Here is an 11,358-nt window from a genome sequence, read left to right as displayed (position 1 = left end):
CCTCCAGGTCTTGAGCAGAGGTTTGCGTCCAACTTGAAAGCTAACACGTGTTGGTTCATTTGGGGAAATGATTTCAGACTGCAGAATAAATTCTAGCACTTGTCACATTTTTGTGTGTCTGTAGTAACTGAGTCACTTGTACCAGTCAAGGGGGTGTAAACTCTAAGGGTGTTCTGGGTAGACAGCCTTTTCTGTGATTTTTTTTTTTTTTTTTTTTGGTTAATGTTTGGTATCTGCATTACAGTCTGGTTGCTGGCCTGGAGTGAGAAAACATTTTGCTAACTAAAAGCGATGTTGTTAAGAACATATTATAATGTTATACACTACTGATTGTTCTATTTGTCAGAGAGCAGATTACTCGGTCATTCTATATGTTTGTTTTTTCTCTGAGGTAAGATGTATTGTAGTCATTTACCTCCCTTGCAGTGTATAAGATACAGTTGATTTTTGCATGTCTGGCTATGTATAACCTCTTAACTATGAGAGCCTGTTAAGATCCTGGGCGGTTTAGATTTAGATTAGTTCTCACTCACCTCTAACCTATGCATAGATTTCCCTTTCAGTCCATTTCAGAGAATTTCAACTAATATCAGTGTTGGGAAGGAGGAGATGTGTAGGGTAAGTGAATCAACAGAAATACTGAGTTACTGCAAAATCACATTTTTAATCCTGGAAAGAAATGATTTAGGATGATCAATAGTTTTTTAGTTTACTTAGGTATCTATGCCTCTTGCATGAATAGTCAGGAATTGATAACAGAACTGTTTGACAGCAGCCAACCCCAAGGTTAAGAGCGTGTGTGTGTATGTGCGTGTGTGTGTGTGCGCGTGTGTGTGTGTGTGTGTGTTGGCGGTGGTGGTAGGGGAGTGTGGCCTTTCCTGTTCAGATGTGTGAGTTCTCACTGGGTCGCGCCAGGCTTTCTGCTCCTTGTTTAGATTCGTGATGGGTGTGGGGTTGGCTCTGAGCTAGCCCAGGTGCATTCTGTTAGGTTCCCTCTGTATGATCGCCCCATCCCTTGTAGGCCACCCTGGCCTTGAACTCACAGCTGAGAGCAGAGTTTGGCAGGAGTCGGGGGCTGTGTCTCCACTGGAAATTGAGGGTTGAAGTCGCTGCCTGGCCTGAGTATAGTATTGCCATTCCCCTTTGGACTGGTCTGTATTGTTCTTTATGTCTCAAAAGATGTGTGCCCCGCGGAGTCCGTGACATCAGCTACCTCTGGCCTCATGGCTTTCCCATCCTACCGCCGTGCTGCCCTCTACCCACCTCATCTTGGCCCAGGGGGGGTCTCTGGGTGGGTCCTTTGGGCCTGTGGTCCTGATGCTTCTCAGAAGCTCTGGCTTGATCACTGACTCTTAGGGTGAACCTGGGCTTTGCGTCTCAAGCCCCTGTCCCTCCACCCCACTTCTGATCTGAGTGGCTTTCCTTTGCTCCAGAGGATCTTGAGCTGCCTTGGGGACTCTGGCCCAAGCCAGAGTTCAAGTGCCGTGGGAGTTTGTGTATTCTGGAGCTATTCTGGGGATAGTGTGGGAATTATGTTTGGATTTAGGATCAGTTTGTGATCCAGGACTTCCAAGAGAAGGCAGATGCTCCTAGAGCATACCTCTTTAAAACTTTCTAATTATGCTTTTCCCAACATCCCAATTTTCTCTTTAATTGTAAGCGGCTTCAGATCCTTTTTGCTTTAAATGGGGCTAGCTAGAAATCATACATGAATAGAGTAAAAGTTTGATGCCCCTCTGTGAGTATCCATCTGCTGTAGGAGGATGGGTTGATGTCTGAAGTGCATTAAGCACCAGCAACCTGTGGTTCTGACATTCTGGCTGACTTAGCTGATGTCTACAAACACTTCCCCTACCTCCACAGAAGTATGTTTTGCAAATACAAGGTGTTATTCTTTTGGCAGCAAATAATGGAAGTCAATACTCCTGAGTTTATATACAGCTCTGAAAAGAAACCAACGGGAGAGAAGAAACCGACAATTGTGGTCTGGAAACAAGTACCTACCCTTGTTTTGCTGGAGACCCTTACTTTATGTGGGCTTAGAAAGGGGGCAGCTTTTTACCAACAGGAAACCAATAGCCTCTTCACTGCCAAGCAACCAGATACTTGGGTTACTTCTTACCAAATATTTTGGCATTTCTTTTTAATTTTGAAATTAAATACATGATTATTACAAATATGAATCAAACAACTTATTTATGTTGAAGTTGGCTCCACGCGGTCACTGGTCCTGACCCTGGCTCATAGCCCCTTAGATCCAAAGCCTACAAGGACGATTTAGCGCCCAAATAAGAATTCCTAATAGAGAGGAATTTGGCCCAGTTATTTTCTAGCTCAGGTCACAAGTCGGGTGTTAGCTGAGTCCCTCTTGGGTGAAGGACTTGCCTCTGGATCAGTCTGCTGGGCCTTGGTTTGGGGTGGGATTGCCCTAATGGGGTTATGGACAGGGTAGGCAGTAACTCATTTCTAATATAAACATCTATGATTAGTTCTGTAATATAAGTTCCTAGATGTGAAACTATTGAGTCAAAGGTATGGACCATTTGAAGGTTTTTTTCCCTCCCCAATATGTTTTACTAGTATCCTTCCAGAGACATACACTTTGCACTTCAGCTAGGCATGCAAGGGATTGCCCTCTTGTAGACCTCCTTATCTCAAGTCTAGGTACTATAATTTAAAGGGAAACAAAACAAAATCTTTACCACTTAAGATAAAATTGTGTTAATTTTTAAAATATCTTTTATCAAACTAATAATGATTTTTAATTTGCACTTTTACTAGTGAGTTGTACTTTTCCATGCATTTATTTATAGGGTGATTAGCATATTTTAAACTCTTTACATTACCTTTTGTTTCTGTCACATTTCTTTTTAACATCTGTTAAAAGATAAACTGAGGCACATTAAAAACTTGAAGAGATTATTTGAGCGCTTACTGATTTGAATTGGGCAGCACCAAACCAGAAGTGGTTAGGAGCGATCCACCAACAGGGACAGGGGGAAGGCTTTTATAGAAAAGAGGCAGAAGCAAAACAAGGAAATGATTTGATTGGCTATAGTTTAAGTGGTTGCATTTTTTTTTGGAAAACCTGGTTGACTGATTATGATCAGCTGACCTTAGGTTTTGATTTTGAAGCATTTCAGGCTTAGGTTTCCTTATGGAGGCTACTCAGGCATTTAAGCCACCTCAGTCTAATGGCTCCCTTGTTTAATTAATTTAACACTTCCCTTTCCAGCCATTAAAACAAAGAGTAAGTGCAAGAATAAGAAAAATGATTTGGATTAGAGTTTGGAAAATTATCTAAAGTAATTATATATGTGTCCATGTCAGTAGCTAGTCTTTTCCTGGGAACATAAATTCCTAGAATTGAAGATTCGAGTAGCGAAAACAAGGTTACCAGGTCCTGCCCATAATTGGCTCAAGATCATGGTTCACTTTTCTTTCCAGATCCTGTCTCTAAACGGACATGATAGAAACACATGCAAATCATGACAGGGCTGGGGTGAGGATTTTGAAAGGCAGGCAAAGAGTTGTGCAGGACTGGAAAGGAACTTAGATGTTGCTAGTGTTCAGAAAAGAAAGAAGAGCACAACGTGCTCTAATGCAAAAAGCATCCTGTACTAAGATGATGTACTAAGCATCACTAAGTAGCATCACTAAGATGATGCTACTAAGATAGTAGCATCCTGTACTAAGATGAACTTGCAAATGACAAGTTCCTATTACATTTTGCAGAAGCAATCAATTTTGTGACAACACTTAACTCCCCCTGTCTGACCCCCACCCCCTGCCATCTTGATCTTTTCCAGATGAGGAAAGCAAGGCCACGCAGGCCAAGTAACTTAAGGACATACGTATCTGTTCACATGTCTCCATCCCCAGAACGAACTACCTAAGTACCTACTTCGTGTCAAACACCAAGCTAGGCACTGTGGATCAGAAATATTTTGCAAGGACCTTTCATGAAAAACCATCATGAGGATCTTTGTGATTTAGAACCATTATACTAAAAGATGCTGTTACTTTTCTTCTGTCAAGTTCTTTATAATTTATATGTTAAGATTAGTCAGAAACAAAAATACAGACTCCATACTATTGCTCTAATTGGACCTCAAACTCATTTAGTAGTAACAGAGCCCCTAGAAGTTATGAGATTCTTTCTGTGACACTCCAGAATGTTGGAGGTGGGGGGAAGCTTCAAATAACTAATTATATAATCTTATATTAAATCAGATTCCTTATATAACAGAGGCTGGTGTAGACATGCTATACAGCAAGTACCTAAGGTTAAAAAGGTAAGCACATCTTGAACAATCTTGTTAACTTTTCCCCTCTGCTACCTGGCAAGGGATCTTCATGATCTGATTTTGGGTAGCAGAATACCTCTCTTCAAGACACAGAGTATCACTGTTCCCTGGGAACAGTGTTTGACAATCCCTAATTTAATCCACAGGAGACTTTAAAAAAAAATTGATAGAAAATTTGTACACGATAGTCTAGTTTTTCTGACTATATTTCCCCCCACCCCGGCCCTTCTCCTAGTCTTCATCTCCCAATACTAGATTGACCTGTTTCTTAAGAAATATGTTGGTGATCTTAAAAGACTACCAAAATTTGGGAAGTTCTTTTAGCTTAAAAATTGCCAGAATTTGGGGGAAGTTCTTTTATCGTAGAAAAGTACTGATAATCTCACTGTTTGCTTAACCTTATACAATTACTTATAATGTGTCCTACTTTTAAACAAACCGATTCCTTATCTAAATTATATAATTAACTATAACTTTAACATCAGCCTACTTCAGTTTTCTCTTGTGGCTTGGCAAAGAACCTGCTTGTATTGAGTTGAATGAGCTTAGATTTTCACTTGGTGATACTTTGTTTTTTAATCAGTTCTTAACCTTCTTAAGGACCCTCCCCACTCCCCATCCTGGTGTTGATTATGTTGATTACTTGGGCACTGCTCTTGGTACCATGTGGGAGTGGGTGTGACCCAGCTCTCTGATCCATCATGTCACTCTGACCAATCCTGATTGACCCTCATCCCCTGACACGGAGCCTGTCAGTGGCCAAACTGGTGGAGAAGGCTTAAACTTGGTTCAAAGGATGGTGTCTTTGTTGAAGCTTTGTTTACCAGAACCTCAGCAAGTTCAGGGAGCAAAAGCATAGGTGAGTTTCTAAGCAGCAAAATGTATTCTTTCTAAAGAGCAACAGAAAGCATCTAAAAACCTGCACTTTAGAACTTTCCTGATGCTCTTTTGCAACCGAAAGGGTTTGAAGAAATGAACTGTTTCTTTCCACAAAGTGACTTAACTGATGCCAGTCTCTTCTGTAAAGAAAGTTTTTCTTAACTACCTGACTAGTACATCTTTTGCCTGGAGTGGTGCCAGAAACCTTTTATTGAACGTTCAGAGCGCTTAGGAGTTTCTTAGCACGTTTGTCACCCAGTTAGCTTGGTGTCTGAGATCTGCCCGATGCCTCAGACAGTTGTGCCACTTCCTCCAAGGGCTGTAGCTTCTCAGCACTAGCCTGCATTTTGATGGTAACGTGGAGTACCATTTGTTTTGTTCCAATATGGAGAAATTCAGAGCATTATAAGTTACTATTCATCAGATAGTTGCATGGGCCAGCTCTTTGCATGCATACAATTACAACCATCAGTGTGCACTTAACTAAAACAGTGGGTAGAAGTTACCCTCTGCTGCTTCAGTGGTTGTCAGTGTTGACAGGCTGTTGGAATTGCATGAGTAGCTTTAAAAAAGGCCGGTGGCCAGATTCACCTGCAGAGACTCTGACTTAATCAGTGTTCGGTGTAGGTGAGACATGGGGGGGGGCGGGGGGGGGTAAATGTTCCCCCAGGTGATTCTAATGTGCAGACAAGCTTGAGAACCACTGCTTTAGAGTTGATTGTATTCTTAACTGGGGTCACTCTGGGTTTACCTTATTATGTTACAGGTGTTCTTAACCAGGAAAGTGTAGTAGACACCAAGGAACATGATAAAAATCTCCTTGTTGGAATTCCTGTCCCTGGAGATTCTGAATCAGTGGGTCTGAGGTATTTAGGAATATCTTCCCAGGTGATCCTGAGAACATCCCTTTAAAGAGCCACAGTTTTAAGTATAAAATTTTAGAAACATATTAGGGTGCACATAAGATGCCATAGGAATTTCAACCGTAAAGTTTATCAGGGGTCTGTCTCAGTTTTGTTTTGCCATCTCTGGGTGCTGTGGTGAAAACCTCACAGACTTGTATTGACCAGTGTTAATAGTCCATTATTTTGGAGTTTGGCTTTCCTTAGTGTGGTTATGTATGTGAAAAAGCATCCTCAGCAAAGCATGGGTTAATTACGTGAAAATACTTAAATGTCTGTCAGAAGCCTATAGATGTTTATCTTTTTTATTTCAGTTCAGAGCATGCTTAAGAGTCTTTTGGGCCACCTTAGAAGCTCTGAAGTATGTGTTTTGTCATAAAAAGTGCGAGGCACTAATTAAAGCCTTACATCATTGTTTGCTTTTCTTCTTTTCTTGCCTAAATTGGGAGGGGGTTTTAAGTGAATCACTTCCTAGGCTTCTGTGCAAATTGGCAGTGTTAGGTTTCTTTAGCCTTCTCAAGCTGTGGTCAATAATTTGGAAAAAAAGAATGATTTGACTTAATATAGCCTTTCATTGGAACCATCTTTGAAGGTAGATTACTAAGTATAGGAAAACTAAACTACCTTCAACACTGACAAAGTTGGACCTTGTCTTTTACAATTTGTTTCATTTCAGAGAGTGAACTGTGTTTCAGCTAGGCTGGAATCGTGGCCCCAGTGACCTTTTGTGTGCCCACTTGTAATTCTGGAGCTCTCCAGAGCAAGCCTGGTCTTGGACCCTAGCAGAGGGACGTCCAGTCCGCTCCACAGCCAGTATGGCTCTCTCCCCAGTACCTTTGGACCCTGCTCCATCTCCAGCGGTCCCTCAGTAACCCCAGCCAGCTCTCCATCTGAGATCTTTTGGGACCTTCTGTACCACCCACATCCCTACATTGCTCCCCCTTCCACCGTCATTTCTCTCCCCAAGATCCCCAGGGTCACAAGCCCTCTTCTGCTTAGGGACCTTCATGTCTCCTCAGAAGTCACTGGACCTTGATCTTTCCACTTCAGAGACCGCAAAATCAGGCGTTTACTTACTTGAATCAAACTTGTTTCTCATCCTGATGATGATTTTGAAAAGCCGATCTCTTCTATAAAATGGAGAAAATAACACATAGGGGTGTTTTGAGTAGTAGAAGTGGTAATACTATTCATGTGAAGTACTTCATACAATGTCTGCCTTGTCCTCTGTCTCTCTCTCTGTCTCTTTCTCTGTCTCTCTCTCTCTCTCTCTCTCTCTCTCTCTCTCTCTCTCTCACACACACACACACACACACACACACACACACACTATATCTGTATGTCTTCCACTTCTCGAACTTGGCAGGGCCAATGAGCATCTTGTAACAATTAAGACTAGAAAAGATAGACCAGGAATTTGACTTTTAAGAATGGATAAGAAATGAGAGTAATTATAGGCGTTGATTTGAAGGAAGAATTGGTAGTTTTTTGGATGTGTTCTAAAAGGATTGTTTTAACATTTTTGAAATGAGGCATTTAAGTATCTTTCTTGAAGCAGGGTTAATAATCTTCATGTCTTATATACCCAAAAATGAATGAGGTTAATGTTTAGGATATAAGTAATATACATGTTGATCTTTCTTCTTAAATGGGGGGTCCAGGCAGTTCTGGCAATTAGACCTGATGCATAAACTTTCTTGGGTGGCTTCCATTTACTCCTCCTCAAGGTTCCCACCATCTCTCTCATGGAATTAAGCCTTGTGTTTTGTCTTTCCTAGGGTGGAAACACTTCAAAATTAAAAGCTTTTTTCCTTTTTTTTTTTAAAAAATAAATCTGTATTGTCTTCCACATTTCCCACTAGGTCTAAGAAAAGCTAGTTTTAGTTTGGCCATTTTTTTTTTCTTGACCTGGAGAGAGCCTTACTTACAACATTTCAGTTTTAGTAATTCACAATGTCCTGAGAAGTAATTGTACAGCTAGAATCTGGACTATGGGTCAAGGAGGGAAGATCTTCACCTGGACTTTGCCACTAGCAAGTTACACGGCACTCAGGACCACTTTTTTTGACGTGTAGTTCCTTATCCGTGCAATGAACAGATGAATGAGGATCTGAATGATCTGGGTGGGCTTGTGCTAACAGTCTGTGAAGTTTATAACTAGAAAATGTTTAAGTTTTCATGAGCATTCTTGGCAAACAGGTCAGTGAGGTTGATTGTCCCAAAGTGGCTGGGCATGCCCTCTTACAATTCTTTATTAATTTGTTGCCAGTGGACATTGCTTGAACCTTGGTAATGGGAAACTGTTGATTACCAGGTAGGATATCATCTGTAGGGTTTTCAAATGAGCGAGTAAAACTTCTGAGAAATGTGGTGTGTATGCTTAGTATTAGGAAATGTTGAATGAGTAGATTGGCAGAGTGTGAAGTGCTGAAAAGCAGAGGCACCAGGGTTTGTTTTTGTTTTTTTTTCCCCAAGACAGTTCTTAATCCTATAAACTCTCTAGTTTCATTCTTCTGTGGTTGTCATCAGAGTTCACTTCTCACAATTTTTCAGTGTATCCTACATATCAGGACTGCAAGAAGGGATGAATGAGAGATGGTTTCCAGGAGCAACAGACACATAAGTAATTTCAGGATAGTGTAATAAATGCTAAAATAGAAGTATGGGCAGCGTAGGGGGGGCGTGGTGATGTTGGGAGACGGGGAGCTGGACATTGAGGCCTGAGGTTCAGAAAAGGTTGCTTGGAGATGCTGATGGAGCTGAGGTGTGAAATGTATTCAGAGGTTGCCTGGTAAAAACCATTGGAAAGCTCGTTCCCCTGAGACGACTAGCGTAAGCAGAGGCACAGTCTGCTGTGTGGAGGGAACTATGGGCAATTTGGTATTACTCAATGTGAAGTGCACGGCAGGAAATATCTATCCAAAGAGGGCTGCGGGGAGAGACCAGCCTGGAGAAGAGTGTCGTACCTAAGAGCACTGACTCTGGAATTAGATTTCCTAGGTTCAATTCTCACCTACTTTCGCAAGTTATCTAGTAACTTTCCCAAGTTACTTAACTTCCCTGTTCCGTGGTTCCTTCATTCATACAATGGGGATAATAATAACATCTACCTCATAGAATCATTGTCAGCCTTAATATACATCATGTGTTTTAATAGTCCCTGACAATAAGCACTACATATGTGTCACTAAGGTTGTCATTACTTGGGAGGTATCGGGGTCTGTTCAGTGGTTTCACTGCCTCCTCTAAACGCATCAGTCACTTCGCATTTTAGCCAGATTGGAGTGGGGGGAGGTTGGCTGTAGGGTAGGGCTAAGTTTGGAGGCAGGGAGATCTCTAGGAGGTACTTCGGCAGTCTGGGTGTGAGATGGAGAGGACTTTTTGTACTAGGGCCTACGTGGCAGGGATTAAGCAAACTGAGTCAAGAAATTTGTAAGAGGTAAAAATGATAAAAAGTTGTGTTGAGGGCTTCCCTGGTGGTGCAGTGGTTGAGAGTCCGCCTGCTGATGCAGGGGACACGGGTTTGTGCCCCGGTCCGGGAGGATCCCACATGCTGCGGAGCGGCTGGGCCCGTGAGCCATGGCCGCTGAGCCTGCGCGTCTGGAGCCTGTGCTCGGCAACGGGAGAGGCCACAACAGTGAGAGGCCCGCTTACGGCAAAAAAAAAAAAAAAAAAAAAAAAAAAAAAAAAAGTTGTGTTGAGATGAGAATGTTAAGCAGGATTCCCTGACTCTGGCTCAATAACTTGGATGTGTGGTGCTGTGAACTGAAATGTAGAATACAGGAGGAAGAACGGGTTTGGGAAGGTTAGTTGTGGACATGTTGATTTTGAGGCGTCTATGGAACGTCCATGTAGATGTGTACAGTGGACAATTTGCAGGGAGAATTGGAAGCCTGGGGAAGAGGTCAGGGCTAGATCAAGAGATGTGGGAGTGGGAGCTTAAAGGTCATTTTTAAATGTAGGAGGTGGAAGAGGTCGGTAGAGGGAGTGTGTAGATGAGAAGAGCCTCAGAGAAGACCTCGGGACCAGTAATGGCTGGGGAGGAGGAGATCATCAAGGAGATGGGGAAGGATTGGCCAATGAAATAGGAGATGGAAGAGAATAACAACTTGGGAGAAACAGATTTGTTTTAGAAACAGTGAGTAGTCTTCAGTGTGCAGATGCAGAACATCCAGTAAGAAAACGGGTGAAAATTTTCAGGCCGTTGAGGTTGGCAATGTAGAGATGGATCTTAAACCATCTTTTCTGTAGGGTTCCTAGAGAACCTCCATTTTTGATGGTGTAACCATAGGGGTAAATTACTTCCTTACCATCAGCTCTGTGTTCCCTTTCTTGTTCCCATCTTTTTTGCCAAATGTGCCCAGGTGCTTCAGGGGCCCACTTCCAAAGCCAGGAGTCTTGTCTTCTATCCTGTAAAGCCCCATCATCTTTTCTCTTTCATACTTACAAACTCTCATGCCCCAATTATGGCAGTTCTGCTATTGTTAGGTTTTCCTTCTATTTCATTTTACTTTGTTTTGTCTCTGATTTGAGATCTTCATTTTCCTGACTGCCCAAGCTGACAAACATTTGAATCATATGTTGATATTGGGTAAAAATGTTACATTCACACCCCAAATATGCTACGACTGTGATAATTATTTCTCGCATAGTCTCAAGTAGTCCATTTTTCAGATCGTGCAGAGGAATTTATGGCTTAATTAAAAAAAAATAAGGAAGGACTATTAATGTTTCTCACAACCTGCCTTTGTTTCTAAACATGTTTAGTTTTTTTTTTTTTTTTTTTCCTTTCCTCTCCTTCTTTGTGTTTTGGAGTTTCAAAGCACGGTTTGGCAGAGGAAATGGGACAGTGACGTTTTGGTTTTTGTTTTGAAGTTTTTGAGTTTAGCAGACTGTGTGTTCATAGGGTGTGAATTGCAGGATGTAGTTCTGGGGTCCTCCCTACCAGCAGACCCCACATCAGGGTTATTCTGGGAAATCTTTTCCAGGGCTAGCTATAAAATACAGGGCTGAACTTTGTCAAAAGGCTAAACAGGAAACAGATATAAATAACTATTCAATCTTAATTCAGCCCTAGCTACTTTCTCACACATATTTGATAATGTATTTTAAAAAGCATTTTTCTTAAAAAACAAACCTTTAATTCCTTAATTTCCAAGTCACTTTTAATAGGAAACTCTTTTCACCTTTATGTCTACCCAGTGATACACTCCCTTTAGCAGGGGGAAAAATGAACATTTAACAAAATACAAAAGAAATTTTTGAGACCA

The 11,358-nt window shown here is 41.6% G+C and overlaps 1 protein-coding gene across 1 annotated transcript in view; it reads left to right on the top strand.

The window, feature by feature from the left end:
• ARL15 (ARF like GTPase 15) overlaps positions 1-11,358 on the top strand; it is a 416,529-nt gene that overhangs the window by 48,735 nt on the left and 356,436 nt on the right. The gene's annotated exons all lie outside the window — the stretch shown is intronic.

The sequence above is a fragment of the Grampus griseus genome (genome assembly GCF_964374135.1).
Source record: "Grampus griseus genome assembly, chromosome: 3".
Lineage (NCBI taxonomy): Eukaryota > Metazoa > Chordata > Mammalia > Artiodactyla > Delphinidae > Grampus > Grampus griseus.
This window is presented reverse-complemented; position numbering and strand designations above follow the sequence as displayed.